This window comes from Drosophila kikkawai, chromosome 2R (genome assembly GCF_030179895.1).
Source record: "Drosophila kikkawai strain 14028-0561.14 chromosome 2R, DkikHiC1v2, whole genome shotgun sequence".
Lineage (NCBI taxonomy): Eukaryota > Metazoa > Arthropoda > Insecta > Diptera > Drosophilidae > Drosophila > Drosophila kikkawai.
In genome coordinates, this window is record NC_091729.1 from 15,461,680 (window position 1) to 15,478,665 (window position 16,986).

Genomic DNA, 16,986 nt, shown 5'->3' on the forward strand with positions numbered 1-16,986 from the left:
TATTTTAGACACTATCATTCATGTTTATCCGCTCCTGGAGCAGAGTGTGGGCCGGATCAGCCACCAGCTCTCAATACGGATATGTAATGCTACTTCCGTCGTTCGCGCTGATGAAGATGACACGCACTATGTGCGACAGGGATGGCCGCAATCCCTTGCGTGAGGCGTGAGCGGAACGAGACCAGCCCGCCAAGGTGTGGATGCGGCAGAGCGCACGCGATGTGGCAAAGATGCACGGCGATGTGGCAAAGATGCACGGCGATGTGGCAAAGAACGATGTGGCCACGAAAAAGACACACGGCGATCCAATAGGTGCGCCGAAGAAAAGCACGGTGATCCAATATGTGCACCGTGTGAGGGAACGGCGATCCAATATGCGCGCCGTGTGAGGGAACGGTGACACGTTAGCGAGGCGGTAAAGAAAATCCAAATCGAGGATCACCGCAATCGGCACGTGTATGGCCGCCGAAATGGGAAGCGCAGCCCCACGCTGTGCGTGCGAATGCTCCGATGACACGTGGCGTTGATCCCGCTGAGAAGCCACAGACAATGCCAACGATGAATGCCACAAATGACTGCCACCTCACGTGGTGGGCAATTGCTGGCAAAAACAATGCCGGTCGCTTGGACGACTCTGCCGATACGGCTGACGCAATATACGTTAGAGCACTAAATTTACTTAATATGGGTATGATTCGCTTTAACAAATACTGTCGGATCGACACGATGCTTGCGGATTTAGGATCGACAAAAATTAATCCGAACTCGGGGACGCCTTGTGAGAAAGAGAACGGAAGTGAGGGGATCCAATGTGACCGTGGCTTGCAAAAATCCTGTTCGCGAATTTTTGTGGTCTTTTTTTAGGTCCTATCGCATATTAGCGATTTGGCAGGATCGTAACTTTAACAGCCCGGTTGTTTGAAAAATGTGGGCGATAAAACTTATCGAGTTGCCACACTGGCTCGATTCCCACAACCACAGCTTTGATTTTTAGTCCCTGTGATTAACAATAAAAGCTGAAAAAGGAATCAAGAGCAATCACCAGATATCCTTGGCATGAAATCTACCCAGTTCCTTTCCGTTCATGTCCTCTAAGAGGTAAATTGACTGTCCAATTCTTGCCTTCACTCGGGCCTTGATACCTACAGGAGCGAGTTTCGCATTAAAATCCTTTGCTGCGTTGCTAAGTACAAAATTCCTTTTGACTACTTCTTGGCCAACCTCAAAAGAACGGGGTCTTGTTCGAAGATTGTAAGACTTTTGGTTTGCCTCGTAAGCCTTATTCAAATGTTTGCCGATGTTAGAACGAATCCTTTGGAATTCGTCAGTTTTTGTCAGGCTTACTTCGCCTTCTGCAAGAAGGTTTAGTTTACGCAGCAGTTTGTAGTCATGACCGTGGGATATCATGTGTTGACCAAAAACAACATGATAAGGCGATAAACCGATGGATTGGTGAATCGAGTTACGAAGAGAGCAGTTGATGCTACTGAGAAATGTGTCCCATTCGCGTTGGTCGGTGCGAATATATGCTCTTAAAGCAGCATTGATTGAACGGTTGACTCTCTCAGCACTGTTGGATTGTGGAGCATAGGCACCAGTAAACATATGACGAACGCCATATTTCGAAAGGAAGTCAGAGAAATCACGGCTTTTAAATTGAGTTCCGTTATCACTGACGACTGTTTCGGGTACACCAAAGCATGAAAATATTTCATCGCGCAATATATTGATGACCACTTTAGCCGTAAACTTTTTCACTGCTTTTAGAAAGGTGAATTTGGAAAAGTGATCAAGAATAATCAATATTCCAATATTGCCGGAATTGGAGCGCGGAAATGGCCCTATAAAATCGAGATAAAGTCTTTGGAATATCCTTTCACTTTGCACTTGTGCTCCCATTGGTGGTTTTAAAGAATGGGTAGGATATTTTGTGGTCTGGCATGTTTCGCAATTTCGAATGTAATCACGAACGTTGATAACCATGTTTGGCCAATAGAAACGTCGTCTGATACGCTCTAGGCATTTGGCCATTCCACAATGAGCAGATGTTGGTTGGTCGTGAGCCGAACTAATTACACTTTGACGCAACGACTCAGGAACGAAAAGTTTCCAGCAATCGTCTGGTGAAACGTCATAAGAATTGGGGAACGTTGCACGATGATAGATGAACTCATCTATGACTTTGAAATCCGGTGATTTCAGAGATTTGAATTTGTCTCTGAGAGCGGAGTACTCTTCCGATTGAAAAGCGCTTGATGATAGGTCAATTTCGGGATAAATTTCAAGGTCTATTGCAGAGATGTCAATCTCTTCGAACGATCGAGACAAAGCATCTGCCACCACATTTTCGGTTCCTTTGCGATGTTCGATTTGGAAAGAAAAACCCTGTAGCTTGATAGCCCATCTTGCCAATCTACCGCTTAGATCCGATTGGTTCATTAGCCATCGAAGACTTGAGTGATCGGTTACTACCTTAAAGCTATGACCGTCAATGTACATTCTGAACTTTTTAATTGCTAACACTACAGCCATGCATTCGAGTTCCGTAACTGTATAGTTACGCTGGGCTTTGTTTAGCTTTTTGGACATGAACGCTATGGGACGCTCACAACCGGAATCGTCGCATTGAGCTAGAACTGCACCCACTCCATGTAGTGAAGCATCACACTGCAAAATGAATGGTTTGTCGTAATTGGGATGAACAAGGCAAGGAGCAGAGCATAACTTGGCCTTGATGTTTTCGAAAGCTTCTTGGGCATTATCGTTCCAACTTAGTGTTTTGCCACGTAGTTGTTCCGTCAGATGGAAAATGACTGTGGAATAGTTGGATATGAACCGCTGGTACCAACCAGTCATACCAAGAAATCTTCGGAGCTGTTTTTGGGTCTTCGGAACCGGAAATTCGCTCACGGCTGCGATTTTGTTTGGATTTATTTGAAGAGTACCTTCACCCACCAGGTAACCAAGGTAGTCTACAGTTTTCAGGCAGAATTGACTTTTCTGAACGTTTATTGTTAATCCAGCCTTACGCAATTGGGTAGCTACTTCGGATAAATGCAGAAGATGTTCTTCGAAGTTGTTTGACAAAACAAGCAGGTCATCGAGGTAGACTAACACATGCGATTTTAATTGATAGGGAATAACCAAGTCCATTAATCGGCACATGGTTTGTGGAGCGTTTGACAATCCAAAAGGCATCCTCTTGAATTGATATAGCGGACGATTCGGAACGGTAAAAGCAGTTTTGGCACGAGATTCTTGATCTAAACAGATCTGCCAAAAGGCATCTTTGAGGTCAATTTTGGATATGCAGTGTACGGGTGGAAGTCGACTCAGCAATCCATCCATTATAGGGATGGGGTATGCGTCCTTCACCGTGACTGCATTCAATTTCCTTGCATCGAGACAAAATCGTACCTTGCCAGGCTTGATGTGCAAGATAACTGGAGAAGACCAAGGCGATGAAGGAGCCTCTTCGATGACATCCATTTTAATCATGCGGTCGATTTCTTCGCATAAAAGTTTTTCTTTAGCTGGTGAAAGTGGATAGAATCGTTGCTTTATTGCCTTTGCATTGGATGTGTCGATATTGTGCTCTAACAACCTAGTTAATCCTAAGCCCTCGTTCTCGAATGATGGAAAAAAGTCTATTACTTTCTGCAATTTTGATTTTTGTAAATCGGACAATCTCACATTATTCGAGTGTTCTTCCGGTTCACAGTTAATTTCGTTGATCGCAACTGTTTGCTTGATCGAAATGCCAAAATTTTGCCAAAAATCCATTCCGCATATAACTTCATGCTTTATCGAAGGTACTATCAGGAATTCAAAGTTGTCACTAATTGAGTTATAAGTCAGGGGAATGTGTATCGTGCCTGCAACATATTGCGATTGCCCATCAGCGGTTCTCACTACCGATTTAAATTTATTAAACGGCTTAGCTGAAATTATTTGTTTTGCTAGCTCACCACCTATAACGCTTTTGTTGGCGCCACTGTCCAAGAGAGCTAAATACGGTTGACCAAATATTTCTATGTTTGTAAAAGGCCGAATATCGCTTTTGTTTTGTGCGATTGAGGAAATCATAAAACGATTTAATGATCGCTTACGAGTCCAAAATTTACGAATTCGCCGTGAAGATCGCTGTTTGCGACGATAAACAGGATTAGCTTGCAAAATTTGGGATCTACGCTTTGCGTACTCCTGTACCCGCAAATGGTATGGGTTAAAAGGTTTGGTTTCTGATATGTCTGGTTGAAAGGTAGGCAAAATGGAATGAACATCATTTGCCACAAAATCTGGTTCTGTTGGTATTTTCGAAGCTAGCGGCGGACATCCGTTTTCTTCGCGTAACGAATGTCCTTCTTGGGGTTTTCCGAAACCGAATTACATTTTGCACAGTTGGGCTTATACACCTCCGGTGTTCCACAACCATAACAAAAAATACGACGAGGTTTAAGGCAATTGTGGTAACTGTGGCCTGTTTCCTCACAGTTCCAGCACTTAATTTTCTCAGCCGTCTTAACTACACAAATTTCATCCTCGACCTCACGTTCTTCCTCCGACTGAGATTCTGAATCTTCTTCCTGCAGAATTGCGTTAACGAAACGCTTGCTTGGGTTCGAACGTTGAATGGGCTTCATTCGGGTGTTAAGAAAGAATTCTTCGTGCCTGTGACACTCCTTTCGCAATGTTGCTAAGTTTGGGGTGTCAATGTGCAATAATTCGTGCTTGATCTCCGGTCTGAGATTATGACGAACTTCTACCGCAATTTCACTGTCCTGCATTGGTTCACGAAGGGAATCTGCGATGGAAAGCATTGCATCCAAAAAGTCATCAAAATTTTCCGTGTTACCCTGTTTGCGTCTACGCATGGCACATTTAATCTCACGATCAGATCTCTGATCTTGATATCTTTCCTTTAAACGCCTGCAAAGCAAGTTCCAATTCATGTTATCTGCCGATCTATGAACGCGCCAGTAAAAGGCTAATGCAGGGCCTGCGAACAGTAAGTTAGCAAAATGGGAGAGAAGTTCAAAGTTGCCGTTCAGGCATTGTGAAGTGAGGCAATTGACACGGTAAATAAAATCTTCTATAGCAATGTCGTTAGCTGAACCACTAAATTTAATACGCCAATTGGATATAATATTCGAAATTCTGTCTGGTCGATCCAGAGAGAGATCACTTCGATCACTGCGAAAATCTGGTGAATTCCTAGCCTGTTGAATGTTGTTTCGATCTGAGTTGGCATCGGAACCGTCTCGACTGAAATCTCGCTGCGGCTCACCTTGTCCATTATTGGCAAATGTGGACCTATTCAATTGTGTGAACGCCAAAGTTATTTGTTCTGTAACTGACTGCAGCATGTTAGCTTGGAAGGTCTGCATTGACTTCTGAATCAATTTTTCCACGTGATCTTCCGTTACCACCCTCGAGTCTGAGTTACCCTCGCTACGAATTTCCTGCAGTGAATTTTGCTCAGAACCACCGTTTTGCTTTGCCGCATTTCGCGACGCTGAACGTGTCTGTACCTTGTGTCCCTGAGATCTACTAAGAGGAGCCGAATGAGGTCCTACCTCGGGTTGAGAGAAAGTTTGGCCACACCTGGGGCATTTGTCGTTGTTCTTGCTATAATTGTCAAGGCAAAGCTTGTGGAAAGAATGCTTGCAACGGGCTTCAAGTAAATCCAGATTACACACTGGTCCGTTGCAGATGATGCAATTTGCAGACTCATCAGTCTGAAGATCTACTAAATTTTCATTGCTGTGTGTCAACATTTTTGACGCTTTTCGAAATATAAAACAAAAAAACGAAATGAGATACGGTAAGATAAGATAAGATACGATATAACGAAAACAAACTGGTCGTTCGAGATGAATACGATATTCGATAAATGAGAAATGCAGTTTAGGTCTTACCCTGGGTAGTATAGCAATTGGTTGTGTCATTCAATAGGTACAAATGTTGTAAACGGAATGTAAATAAAGGGTAGTAAAATAAATATCAATTTATTTTGTCTTACCAATTAGAAGAGTAACTAGCCGAATCTATCCAGCCAGATAAAATCTCGATCCTAACTGATAAGAAGGTAGTGTTTGAATATTGAAATCCTGGTATAGAACCGACTTTGAATCAGAACTATAATTCCAAGGAATCAATTACTCAAATTGGAATGTTCTTTTAACTATAATGTTCGATTATTACCGAACTGATAGAAAAAAAACAGTTAAAAGTATTACATTTCCTCCGGTATGGCTCCGAACCTATCCAGATGCCATCAATTCCAGGACAGAATTTGAAATACTAAACGGAAACTAGAAGTGGATGGTTTGAATATTAACGGGAAGCTCGGCTGTCAAACGACAGGTGCCTAATCAGGCATCGGGCTGGCCTTAACGTTTGGGCGCCAATTAATTATGTAACAAACACACTCACCGAGCGTTGTCCACCTCAACACGCTCTGTCTACTTTTTCTGCTCGGCAGGCTCAGGGAAAATGGGCGTGGGTTTTGTGTTGACATGAACAAGGGTGCTACATAACTAATATTGTAGACAGAGATACTCTAGCTGGGGATATGGTAAATAATATGAATCAGACGAAGGAAGTGTACCTATTGAAGATGAGGCTCCGATGTTATTGGCCTCAATCTAAACCCTCCCAACCTGTGAAGTCCATTCAGGCTCCACCCTTATACAACCAATGCTCTACATCCCCTTAGGTGCCCAACAAGATATCAAATTAGTTCATTTTCAAAGTCATATAATTGCAGGCTGAGATAATATTGAAAGACATTTTCCTAAATCTAATCCTTAAGCCTAAGTTTACGTTATTTACGTTACGAGACCTCTTATTGAGCCAGTTTGTTTTAGATCCAATGAAAGGAAATAAAATTTAAGATAAGAAAGAACGCTTTTTCCTTTTTTACTTTACATTAAATAGATTAACTTATTAATATTCTTTTGAATCAATTAATTAATTAAGATGTGCAAACTATTTCAGAAGTCTTGGCGAAATTATAAGTATGGGTTCAGTTTTATTTTGTTGATTTGCGGCTAGGCCGTACTCACGCTTTCTCCATCGACGTCAGCAGGCCTGATGACTGGTGATGTGTAGCTGTATGTGTTTTAAGTTATTTGAGGGACAAAACGATATTATAATTGCCAAATCTCCCAAAAAAATTGCTAAATTACGACCGAAAAGGTTTATAAGTACGAATTCTTAAATCAAAAGCTCCTATATGCAAAATTAATTATATTTTAGACACTATCATTCATGTTTATCCGCTCCTGGAGCAGAGTGTGGGCCGGATCAGCCACCAGCTCTCAATACGGATATGTAATGCTACTTCCGTCGTTCGCGCTGATGAAGATGACACGCACTATGTGCGACAGGGATGGCCGCAATCCCTTGCGTGAGGCGTGAGCGGAACGAGACCAGCCCGCCAAGGTGTGGATGCGGCAGAGCGCACGCGATGTGGCAAAGATGCACGGCGATGTGGCAAAGATGCACGGCGATGTGGCAAAGAACGATGTGGCCACGAAAAAGACACACGGCGATCCAATAGGTGCGCCGAAGAAAAGCACGGTGATCCAATATGTGCACCGTGTGAGGGAACGGCGATCCAATATGCGCGCCGTGTGAGGGAACGGTGACACGTTAGCGAGGCGGTAAAGAAAATCCAAATCGAGGATCACCGCAATCGGCACGTGTATGGCCGCCGAAATGGGAAGCGCAGCCCCACGCTGTGCGTGCGAATGCTCCGATGACACGTGGCGTTGATCCCGCTGAGAAGCCACAGACAATGCCAACGATGAATGCCACAAATGACTGCCACCTCACGTGGTGGGCAATTGCTGGCAAAAACAATGCCGGTCGCTTGGACGACTCTGCCGATACGGCTGACGCAATATACGTTAGAGCACTAAATTTACTTAATATGGGTATGATTCGCTTTAACAAATACTGTCGGATCGACACGATGCTTGCGGATTTAGGATCGACAAAAATTAATCCGAACTCGGGGACGCCTTGTGAGAAAGAGAACGGAAGTGAGGGGATCCAATGTGACCGTGGCTTGCAAAAATCCTGTTCGCGAATTTTTGTGGTCTTTTTTAGGTCCTATCGCATATTAGCGATTTGGCAGGATCGTAACTTTAACAGCCCGGTTGTTTGAAAAATGTGGGCGATAAAACTTATCGAGTTGCCACACTGGCTCGATTCCCACAGATGGTTGAGTGCATTTTCGATTTGGTCTCCTGTAATCAGAGTGCTTTGTTGTCTAAGAAAATGTTGTAATATAATTTTAATTTGTACCCAGAAATGATTGCCAATTGCCGGCTGCCTCTAATGTTGATTATACAATTTTCATTTCTTATTTTCATTTTATTTTCCTCGAAACGAAAGTGTGGCTAGTGCTTAAAGCGCGCCTTAATACTTGCCTTCTCCCCAAAAAGATTTGAAACACACAATTTGTGTAATTATTTGTAGTGTCTTAACCTGACTGCCGGAGCTGCAGATTTGGGCATCCGATTGACCCGGGGCGGATCAGTGAGCTTGGCCATTTAGCGTGGCCAAAGGCGATGGGTAGGAGGCCGCCTCAAATTGAAGGTCTGACGTCTTCGGGGGCAGCCCGAATCGGTAAATAAACAATGGCTTGTGGATAGCCGAAAGGTAAGTGTTCGGGCACTGAGAAATATATATATTACAAAATATATTTTATTATATTTATTTTAACAATTATAAGACAGGTTTTTGGCATAAAATTTAGCTAACAAACTATAACAAATTAAGGAATTAATATAAACGACAGGTTCCTTAAGCTAATACTCTTTTTTTGTTAATCAAAATTGCTTAAGATTGATGATCTTATAAATTTAAATATTAAATATTAAAAATATTAAATATAAAAAAAGGTGTTCAAAATGAACAAAATACTTTTTATATATCATAACATTCATATTCCCATTTATAGTGGATAATATTTAGGTCCTTTGAGTAAAACCTAAGCAGTTTGAGCTCTAAACAAATTTACAATAATTAATATTTAAAACAACATTTTTACTTTTTTATTTAATTATTATTATATACCATTTTTCTCTCTGTACATCTCGCCCTTTGCCTGAGGAAATCCCCTAAAAACCAAGAAATACAATAAAAAATCAAAAGGCAAGCACGCATGCGTGAGGTCGTCGCACTTAAATGTCAACGGTTCAGTGCTCTAATGAGAGCCTCCGAGCAAATCCCCCTCCTGTAACTCGAAAACCCAAAACCGACAGACCCCTTGTCGAAAATTGGTCAATTCGATCTGGCCAGGTGAACGGCTGGGTCTGGCGGGGCCAAAAACCGCTCGCCTATTGCCACCGGCTTGTCGCAATCGTGTGGCAAGAAGAATGACCAAAAACAAGGCGGATTTTTGGGCTGTCCACTTTGGCCAAATCATTGCGAAGAGAGAGAGGCGACGATGCAGAAGTTGTCGCGAGTAATTAATGCGATTTTCTATTCGGAGGTAATTAAACAAACACACCTGTGCAGAGGTATGATTAGGCACTTGAAAAAAACTTTAAACATTAGCAAAAGAAAATATTTAAAAAATGTCTTATGTTAAATTATTAAAAAAATATACATATTTAACTAAGTATCAGTTGCGGAAATGTCTTAACTAAAAACAGGAAGTTGTTTTACCAAGATTAACTGCTTAGAAACATCATAAAGTAGCTTCCTATAAATCTAATAAAATTTGTTTAAAATTCCTAATAATAAATTTAAATAAATTTTAAAAGTTCCCCAATTTTAAACCTTTTTTTTTAGTGCTTCTATGGATCAGTCTAATAACACCTGCTCTTTGCAACATGTTTGAAGGCAAAAGCATAATCAAACAAGCTTGCCGATTCGACCTTTCTGATCGTTTTTCCCCTCTCTTGATTTTTTGATGGTTTGCATGCAAATTAAGCGATTGTTGCTTTTGCCTTTTCATTCTGTTGTTTGTTTCGTTTTGTTTTAATTTTTTTAATATATTTTCTTGTTGTTGTGTCTGCCTGCCAAATTTGTGCGTTTAACGGTGTTTTGTTGCTGTCTGAGGCGTCCATCTATAGCTCGATAGCCTCTAAATGCCACAAGAACCCAATGTTTGGACGTGTCCAGTTTGCTAATTGCCACCAAAAAAAAAAAAAAAAGTCATTCACTTTTTTGTCTTTTGTAGGCCACTATATATACATTATTTCGATTGCGAAATGGTCACTGGCAGAGGAATCAAAAACGGAATATTAATAAATATAAATTCACTAAATAAAAGACATAAATCAAGGCGTATTTATAAGAAGAGCTTGGTTAGGCCAAGGAAAAAAGTATTAAATAAAATTATATATTAAAATTAAGAATATATTTAAGATTATAACATAGTTTTTCCAAGACTTTCCTGATATTGAACTTAATTTTAAGCCATAAATAAATGTAAATGTTAAATCCCAACTGTTACAAATTTCAATCTCTAGATATTCAAATTATTTGCCATCATTAAACTTAAACGATTTCAATTCCCCTGATTTTACTCTTTTTTTACGATCCACCTGGTGGCTTTTCAAATTGTTTCTACCGATTTTTTAGTATCCGCATTAACACTTGCCTTTAAATATGTTTAAAATTCCGCTCTTAAGTGCTAATCAAAGCGAATTAAAATTTGCATAAAACCGAAACGATTTCATAGTATTCAGTTCTTGTGAACATAGTATCTATGACTCCATCAGAAAGGTGCTCAGTCTGTCGCTATTCCGTCAACTTTTTGGCATAATAATGACAATGATAATGACTATAGTGACTGGGGGAAAAAAAAAGAAACTCACAAACCATTGACAGATTTTTGTTGCCTGTTTATTTATTTATTTATGATTCGAGGCAAAGCAAATAAAGTCGCCGAATAAAGTGCAGTTGAAATACCAAATAAAAAAATAAAATATATATATTCGTATAGGAAATGATCATAATGGGTTAATAACAAATAATAAACGCAAAGATTAAATATTATTGCTTGCCAAATTGAGGAAGCCTTGAGCGAATTTAAGCAGCCACCACTTGTGTTGTGTGCTGTGCTGTGATTTGGACAATTGGCCGTCAGTGTGTTAATTACATTGCCAAATGCGAAACCTAGAAATTCGGGCTTAAAGCATATTTACCAACAAAAATGGCAATAAGCGGGCTAAATTGGGTAACAAGATGTTGAAAATCTGCGTGGGCTAAGTGACTTTACTTTAGTTACAATCTTTCAGTTAATTGCATTACAAAAGCCTGGAAATAGATTTAAGATTTAAGATCAGAAAAAACGAAAGCTGAATGGATTTTTAATATATTTAATATCATGAGAAGGTGAGCCAGTTATCTTTCTGTTCTAAGCTTTTAAGAGCTCTATAAATCTTCCTAAATAAATATAAACCTATAATTCCAAGACAATTCGAAAGTTTGCATATCAATATTTTGATTCCTAAAATTTGTGAATGAATACAGATTTGCTGACATTTTTTTTTATAATGCTAATAAAATTTTGTAGATATGCGGAAGCTAATAAATGGTGTGTCACAGTCTTATAAATTACTTTTTGATAAATTTTTATTCAACCTCATGCTGTCAGTTTCATTTAAATTTTCTTTATATGTATTTAAAGTCATTCCTAATTTAATTTTTCATTTATTTTGCTCTTCGATCTCATCATTATTATGTATAATGCCGCTATTCAATTTCAATTAGCAAACTTTCCATGTAATTACTGTCTAAATTATGCATATACCCGCCAGCCCCCCAGCTCGTACACCATGTCGTATGTGTAATTGTAATTGCAGCCGCTAATTAAAACGAGAGCTCTGGCTCGATGTTTAATGCAAACAATGCAAATTGCTCATACGCCATGTGAGCCATTGAACTTGTCGCCATCTCATCTTGGTAACGAAAAGCACACGCCATCTGGCAGAAAGGCCTCGATAATTACAGGGAATTTGGATACCACGCTGGGATCTGTTGATGATAATGATGATGATGATGTCCATAGCGTAATCATAATTAATTGAACATTGCTTTCATTAACACGTTTCCGCGTGAAGATTGGTTGCTGTAAATTTAATGCAAGTAGGATAAGTGAAACATTTTTGATGGCTTCCTGTGGGGAAACAAACATCTCTTGTCTTAATTACTTGTAATAAAATATATAATTAATTTAAGCTCTAGAAATAATAAGTATTTAAAAGAAGGTATAATATTTGTTCATTTAAAATGAGTTAAAAAAAGCCAAATGTATTTTAATCACAGAAACAACTTACTAAAGGCATTGTAATTTATACTTTTAGATGATTTTTTAAAAATCTACAAGTTTTTTAAAGTATCATATTTTTAAAAAAATAACAAGTTTACTATTATTAACCATATATTTTATATAAATAAACTTTAAACTTCTTTTCAAGCTACAATTTCCAAGGTCACACCGATGATCCAAGATGGTTTTCCCCTGAAATTTTAAATCATAATCAAATGAAATCCATCCGCTTAATCTAGTTTCAGTTGATGGTTTCAAGTTTTTGTAGTTTCTCAGTTGTTTTTGGTTTCTAATTTTCAGCTTTTTTGTTTCTACCGTGGAACATTAATTGATTTAATGATTTCGTTGGCCAAAAACAAATCCCATGGTTAGCCCGAAGTTAACGATAATAATTTTACTTTTGTTAACGAAGCGTTAAAAATCACAGAGCAGTGCCAGCCTAAGTGGCAACAAACTGTTGGCGGTTTTTTTTTATTGTTTTTTTTTTCAACAAATATCGCCGTATCTGGCCAAGACGAAGATCCGCGCTGAGCTTCACGCGTGGCAAACTTTTTTCAAGTGCAGCATGCAATTTTGCAATATCGAAAAGAAGACTGGAACTTTGGAAAACAAGCAACAAGAAAAATAAAAGTGAAACTCTGCAGATACTGTAACCATAATTACCGACAGGCTGCAATGAAAAGCGAAACAAAATTAATGAAGTGTGTGATAAGCGCTAAGGGAAAAAAGCAAAGTGAAGAAAAGCTAAGAAAAAGCGACCAAGACAATGCCTCTAACGTGTATCTCTTGTACCGCGATGCCATGTATCTTGTGGATACACGCGGAAGTGCGGGAAAAAATGTTTCGTTACTTGGCCGAAAGAAGCAAAAGAAAACAATGCACAATGTACATGAGTACCAAGCTCAAATTGTTTTGTTCGCAAATTGTTTTTGTATCTTGAACTTGAGGCATCATCGGGCAAGATGTATCTACGTATCTGCGCCGAGTCTGTGAATGGAAATGAAAATGGAAATGGGTGTATCCGCACTGCAGGTGTGTGGGATTTTTGGGTGTGAAGCCGACATGAAATATGGTTTTTTGCAAGTACTAAAATGGTAAACATTTCGTGAAACAACTGTTGTCAGGGAATTATAAAATATAAGGAATTGAATAGCAAGAATCTATGAGAATCTATTACGTTTCCTGGTTGGTAAGGCTTTATATTAAAAGAGGGAACTAAAATTTTAAGAAATATTAGGAATTAAAGCATCAAATTCTATATCTTCAATCAGGTCTTTATGGTTCATATATCCCTCTTTATTCCACCAAAAAATCCCCTTAAACCAAACAGAATCCACTTCATCTTCTGAGTAGTATTAAAACCCCATAAAAGTAATAAAAAAATAAGCAACAATCATCACGAGACACCAACTATTTTGACCAAATTATGTCAGAGTTTGCCTCCTCCGATGATGTCTAGTCCATGTTGCTGACTTTTTCTACGATATATATGTGGATTTTGTTGAGATTGTGATTTGTGCCAGTGCCACTTGAACTGTGCGTCAGCAATGATTGAGGGAGATAAGGCTACAGATGGAGATGGAGACGAAGATGAAGATGGGCTCTGGCGATGACGATGGTTGTTGCTTGGCCCTCGGCATGTCAGATGTCGATGGTGATGATGATGCTTTTGCTTCTGCCTTGGTGATGTTCATGTTGTTGGTTTTTTTTTGCCCCGATGTCTGCCTGCAGTGCTAGGTATTATTGCATCATCAGGCGGATTGAGCAATGAGTGGATTTAAATACAAATTTAATGGTTTCAGTTATGGCCCATTGTGTCGGGTCGTTCAACTAAGCCTAGGGATTATCGATATGATTTACGAATTTGAGCTGTATTTAGGCTTTAAGCTTTTGAGTAATTTGCAAAATTAAAAGGCTTTTATGACCTAAAAAATGTAATTGAACATTTTGTACCTCGATTTGGGTTAAGTATATACGTTTAGATGCGTTTGTTAATTAATAATTAAATAGTTTTGACTTATTTTGGGACTGCAAAGGTAAGCAAGACCTAAGTAAATCCTTAAAAAATTAAATAACTTACTTAACTAACTTAAATCTTGTACTAAAGACTTACAAAAATTAAATTTAAACCCATTTCCAATTCATATATTCACAATTGAATTTCTTATCCATTTTGTGTATAAATAATTGAAAGAAAAATGGCTAAAATCCCTTGACAAAAAAAAAGGCAACATAGACCCAGACCCCACACCCATCGAGTCATTCATATTTCTGTTTGAATGATTAATTTTCATTTCCTTTGCCATTGAATAATTCACTTTGAAGCGGATGGCAAACATTTCGAGCAAAGGCGAGCGTTTCTGTTTTTTTTTTCATTTTTTTTTTTCGAGCTGAGAATTGTCCAGGAAGGAACATTTGCAAAAGGAACCGCACACAAAAAGTGTGTTTCTGTTTTTTTTTTTCTGCTGACACATCAAGGGGGAAGCACACAATTACCGGGCATATTTCTTCCCCGTTTCTCTCGCATTTCGTTTTGTTTCCCTTTTGTGGGCCGAACACGTGCAAAATGGCCAACATGGGGACCAAATGGCCCAAAGAAGTAAAACGCCATAAATGCCCAGGTCCACTTACAATTATTGCCCCAAAAGCGGGGGCCACGGAGTACGGCCAGTGAGTTGCAAAAAAAAAACAAAAAAAAAAGCGGCTATATAGCGACAGCGAGCTATGAAAAATCGAAAGTGGCAATAGAGAAACATGACTCGGATTCGGATTTGGATTCAGATCTGGGATTGGGCCTGGGCCTGGGTGCAGCGCAATCTGCGCTCTCCAGCTTCTCAAATATTCGCGGCAGCTGTTGCCAATTTCACACTGGGAAAGGTGTTACCAATAAAAAGGAATGTTTGATCTTAAAGGATTACATTTATTTTTAAGGAAAAATTATATAAGAATTTAGAGAATTTAAAATTAGTTGCTAAAGAGTGCTATTTTGTAGTGTATATTTTTATTTAACAAGAATTCTATTAATTAATATATTTAAAGTAGGGCATAAATTTAATATTAACGTAGTATAAGCTTAAAAATATTTCTTAATAATTTGAGAACTTAGCTATGATTAAAAATAATTACTAAAATCAAAAAGACCATGAAGAAGAAAAATAAGTAATAAAAACAAAATAAGCTTCTTTTGCTTCGTTTTAAATATTTAAAAAATATATTTAAAACATAACAATACCTTTAAATTATGAGTAATCAATTTACAATCAAATCTTAACTCATTTTCTATAATTTAAAATATATTTTGCGTCTAATGACAACAAAGAATCCTGTAAAAAAATCAGTAATTCCAATTCGGAATGTAGGAATTCCTTCTGTTGAAATGGTATGTCAAAAAATGTTGCCAGTGTGCCAATCGGAGGGGCTGCTAGTTGGGCTTTGGGGCCTATTTGGGGGTTGGGGGCTTTTAGCCATATCGAAGAGCATGTTGCACAATGTCGACGGTGCGAACACATGAAAGATATTCGTTCGAACGTAGGAAAAAAAAGCCAAACGAGCATACACACACATATTGGAATTGGAGCAGAGATCAACGAGTCTGCCGCCGCCAGTCAAAGGCAAACCATCTGGTTGTGGAGCAGCCTCCGTCGCCGATCCCCTTCTGTTCCTCCTACTCCGCCAGGTGAGGTGGCCACCAGGTGCAGCCGGTTTCCTGTGCGTTTTGCTGCCAAAGTCCCCCCAATATGGCTAAAAATGGCAAATTGCTCGGGAGGAAAAAAAAATATATGAGTTCTATGGCCAGAAATGTAGATTTGATGAACTGAAACTTGGCTAAATAAAGTGAAGAGATGGGGGAGTTTTTTTTGGCCTACAAAAACATAATTTTTGGGATGAAATTTTACAAGAAAAACAGATGGAAAATTAACTTAATAAGTTGTTGTAATTATTTAATATTACTTTTAACTTCCCACAAATAAAAATCTATTAAAAATACTCTCTCCAGTTCATAACTGAAATTTAATGGCCTAAAATTTATATAGAAACCTGCCAAAAATTTAAAATCTAGCTTACTTGTTAGACAATATTTTACCTCCCCAGTTGTGGCCATAGATATTGCATAAATCTTTTAAAAAAATATAGAAGTAGCCCCAAACAATTATTTGTTAATTGCCTTTTTGGGGACTTATCTGACCGCAAACTGTGGGCCACTTCAGCTGGCTTAATTGAATTGTTTTCAGCTTGGCCATAGACCATCAATTGGCTGTTGGCACTCGAAGCTCACCGCAAAAAGAAATAATAACTGACCTGACTGAATAAACACCATAAATATCGGCACGATTTTGGAACAGCAGCAACCGCCACCGCATTGAAAGTGAAAGCGTTTTGTTTTGGTGTTTTTGTAGTTATTTTTTCAAACAATATATTTTTCTTATAAATACTTTACCTCGAAAAAAAGCTGCATAATTTATTGGGGATTTATTTCGGTGGCAGTGGGAAAAAATCTCAAATGAGAAATGATGCTCATCACCTGTTTTTTTTTTGCTTTTCATGAATTCAAAAGGCGGCGAATGTTGCTCCACCCAAAAGCGGCGCTTCAAGTTGAAGCTGAAGTGATGTAATTTCTTTCGGCAGTGAATTCCTACATTTCTTTCCTAGCCACAAAAAAACAACAACAAAAAAGAGAAAAACTTGAACTT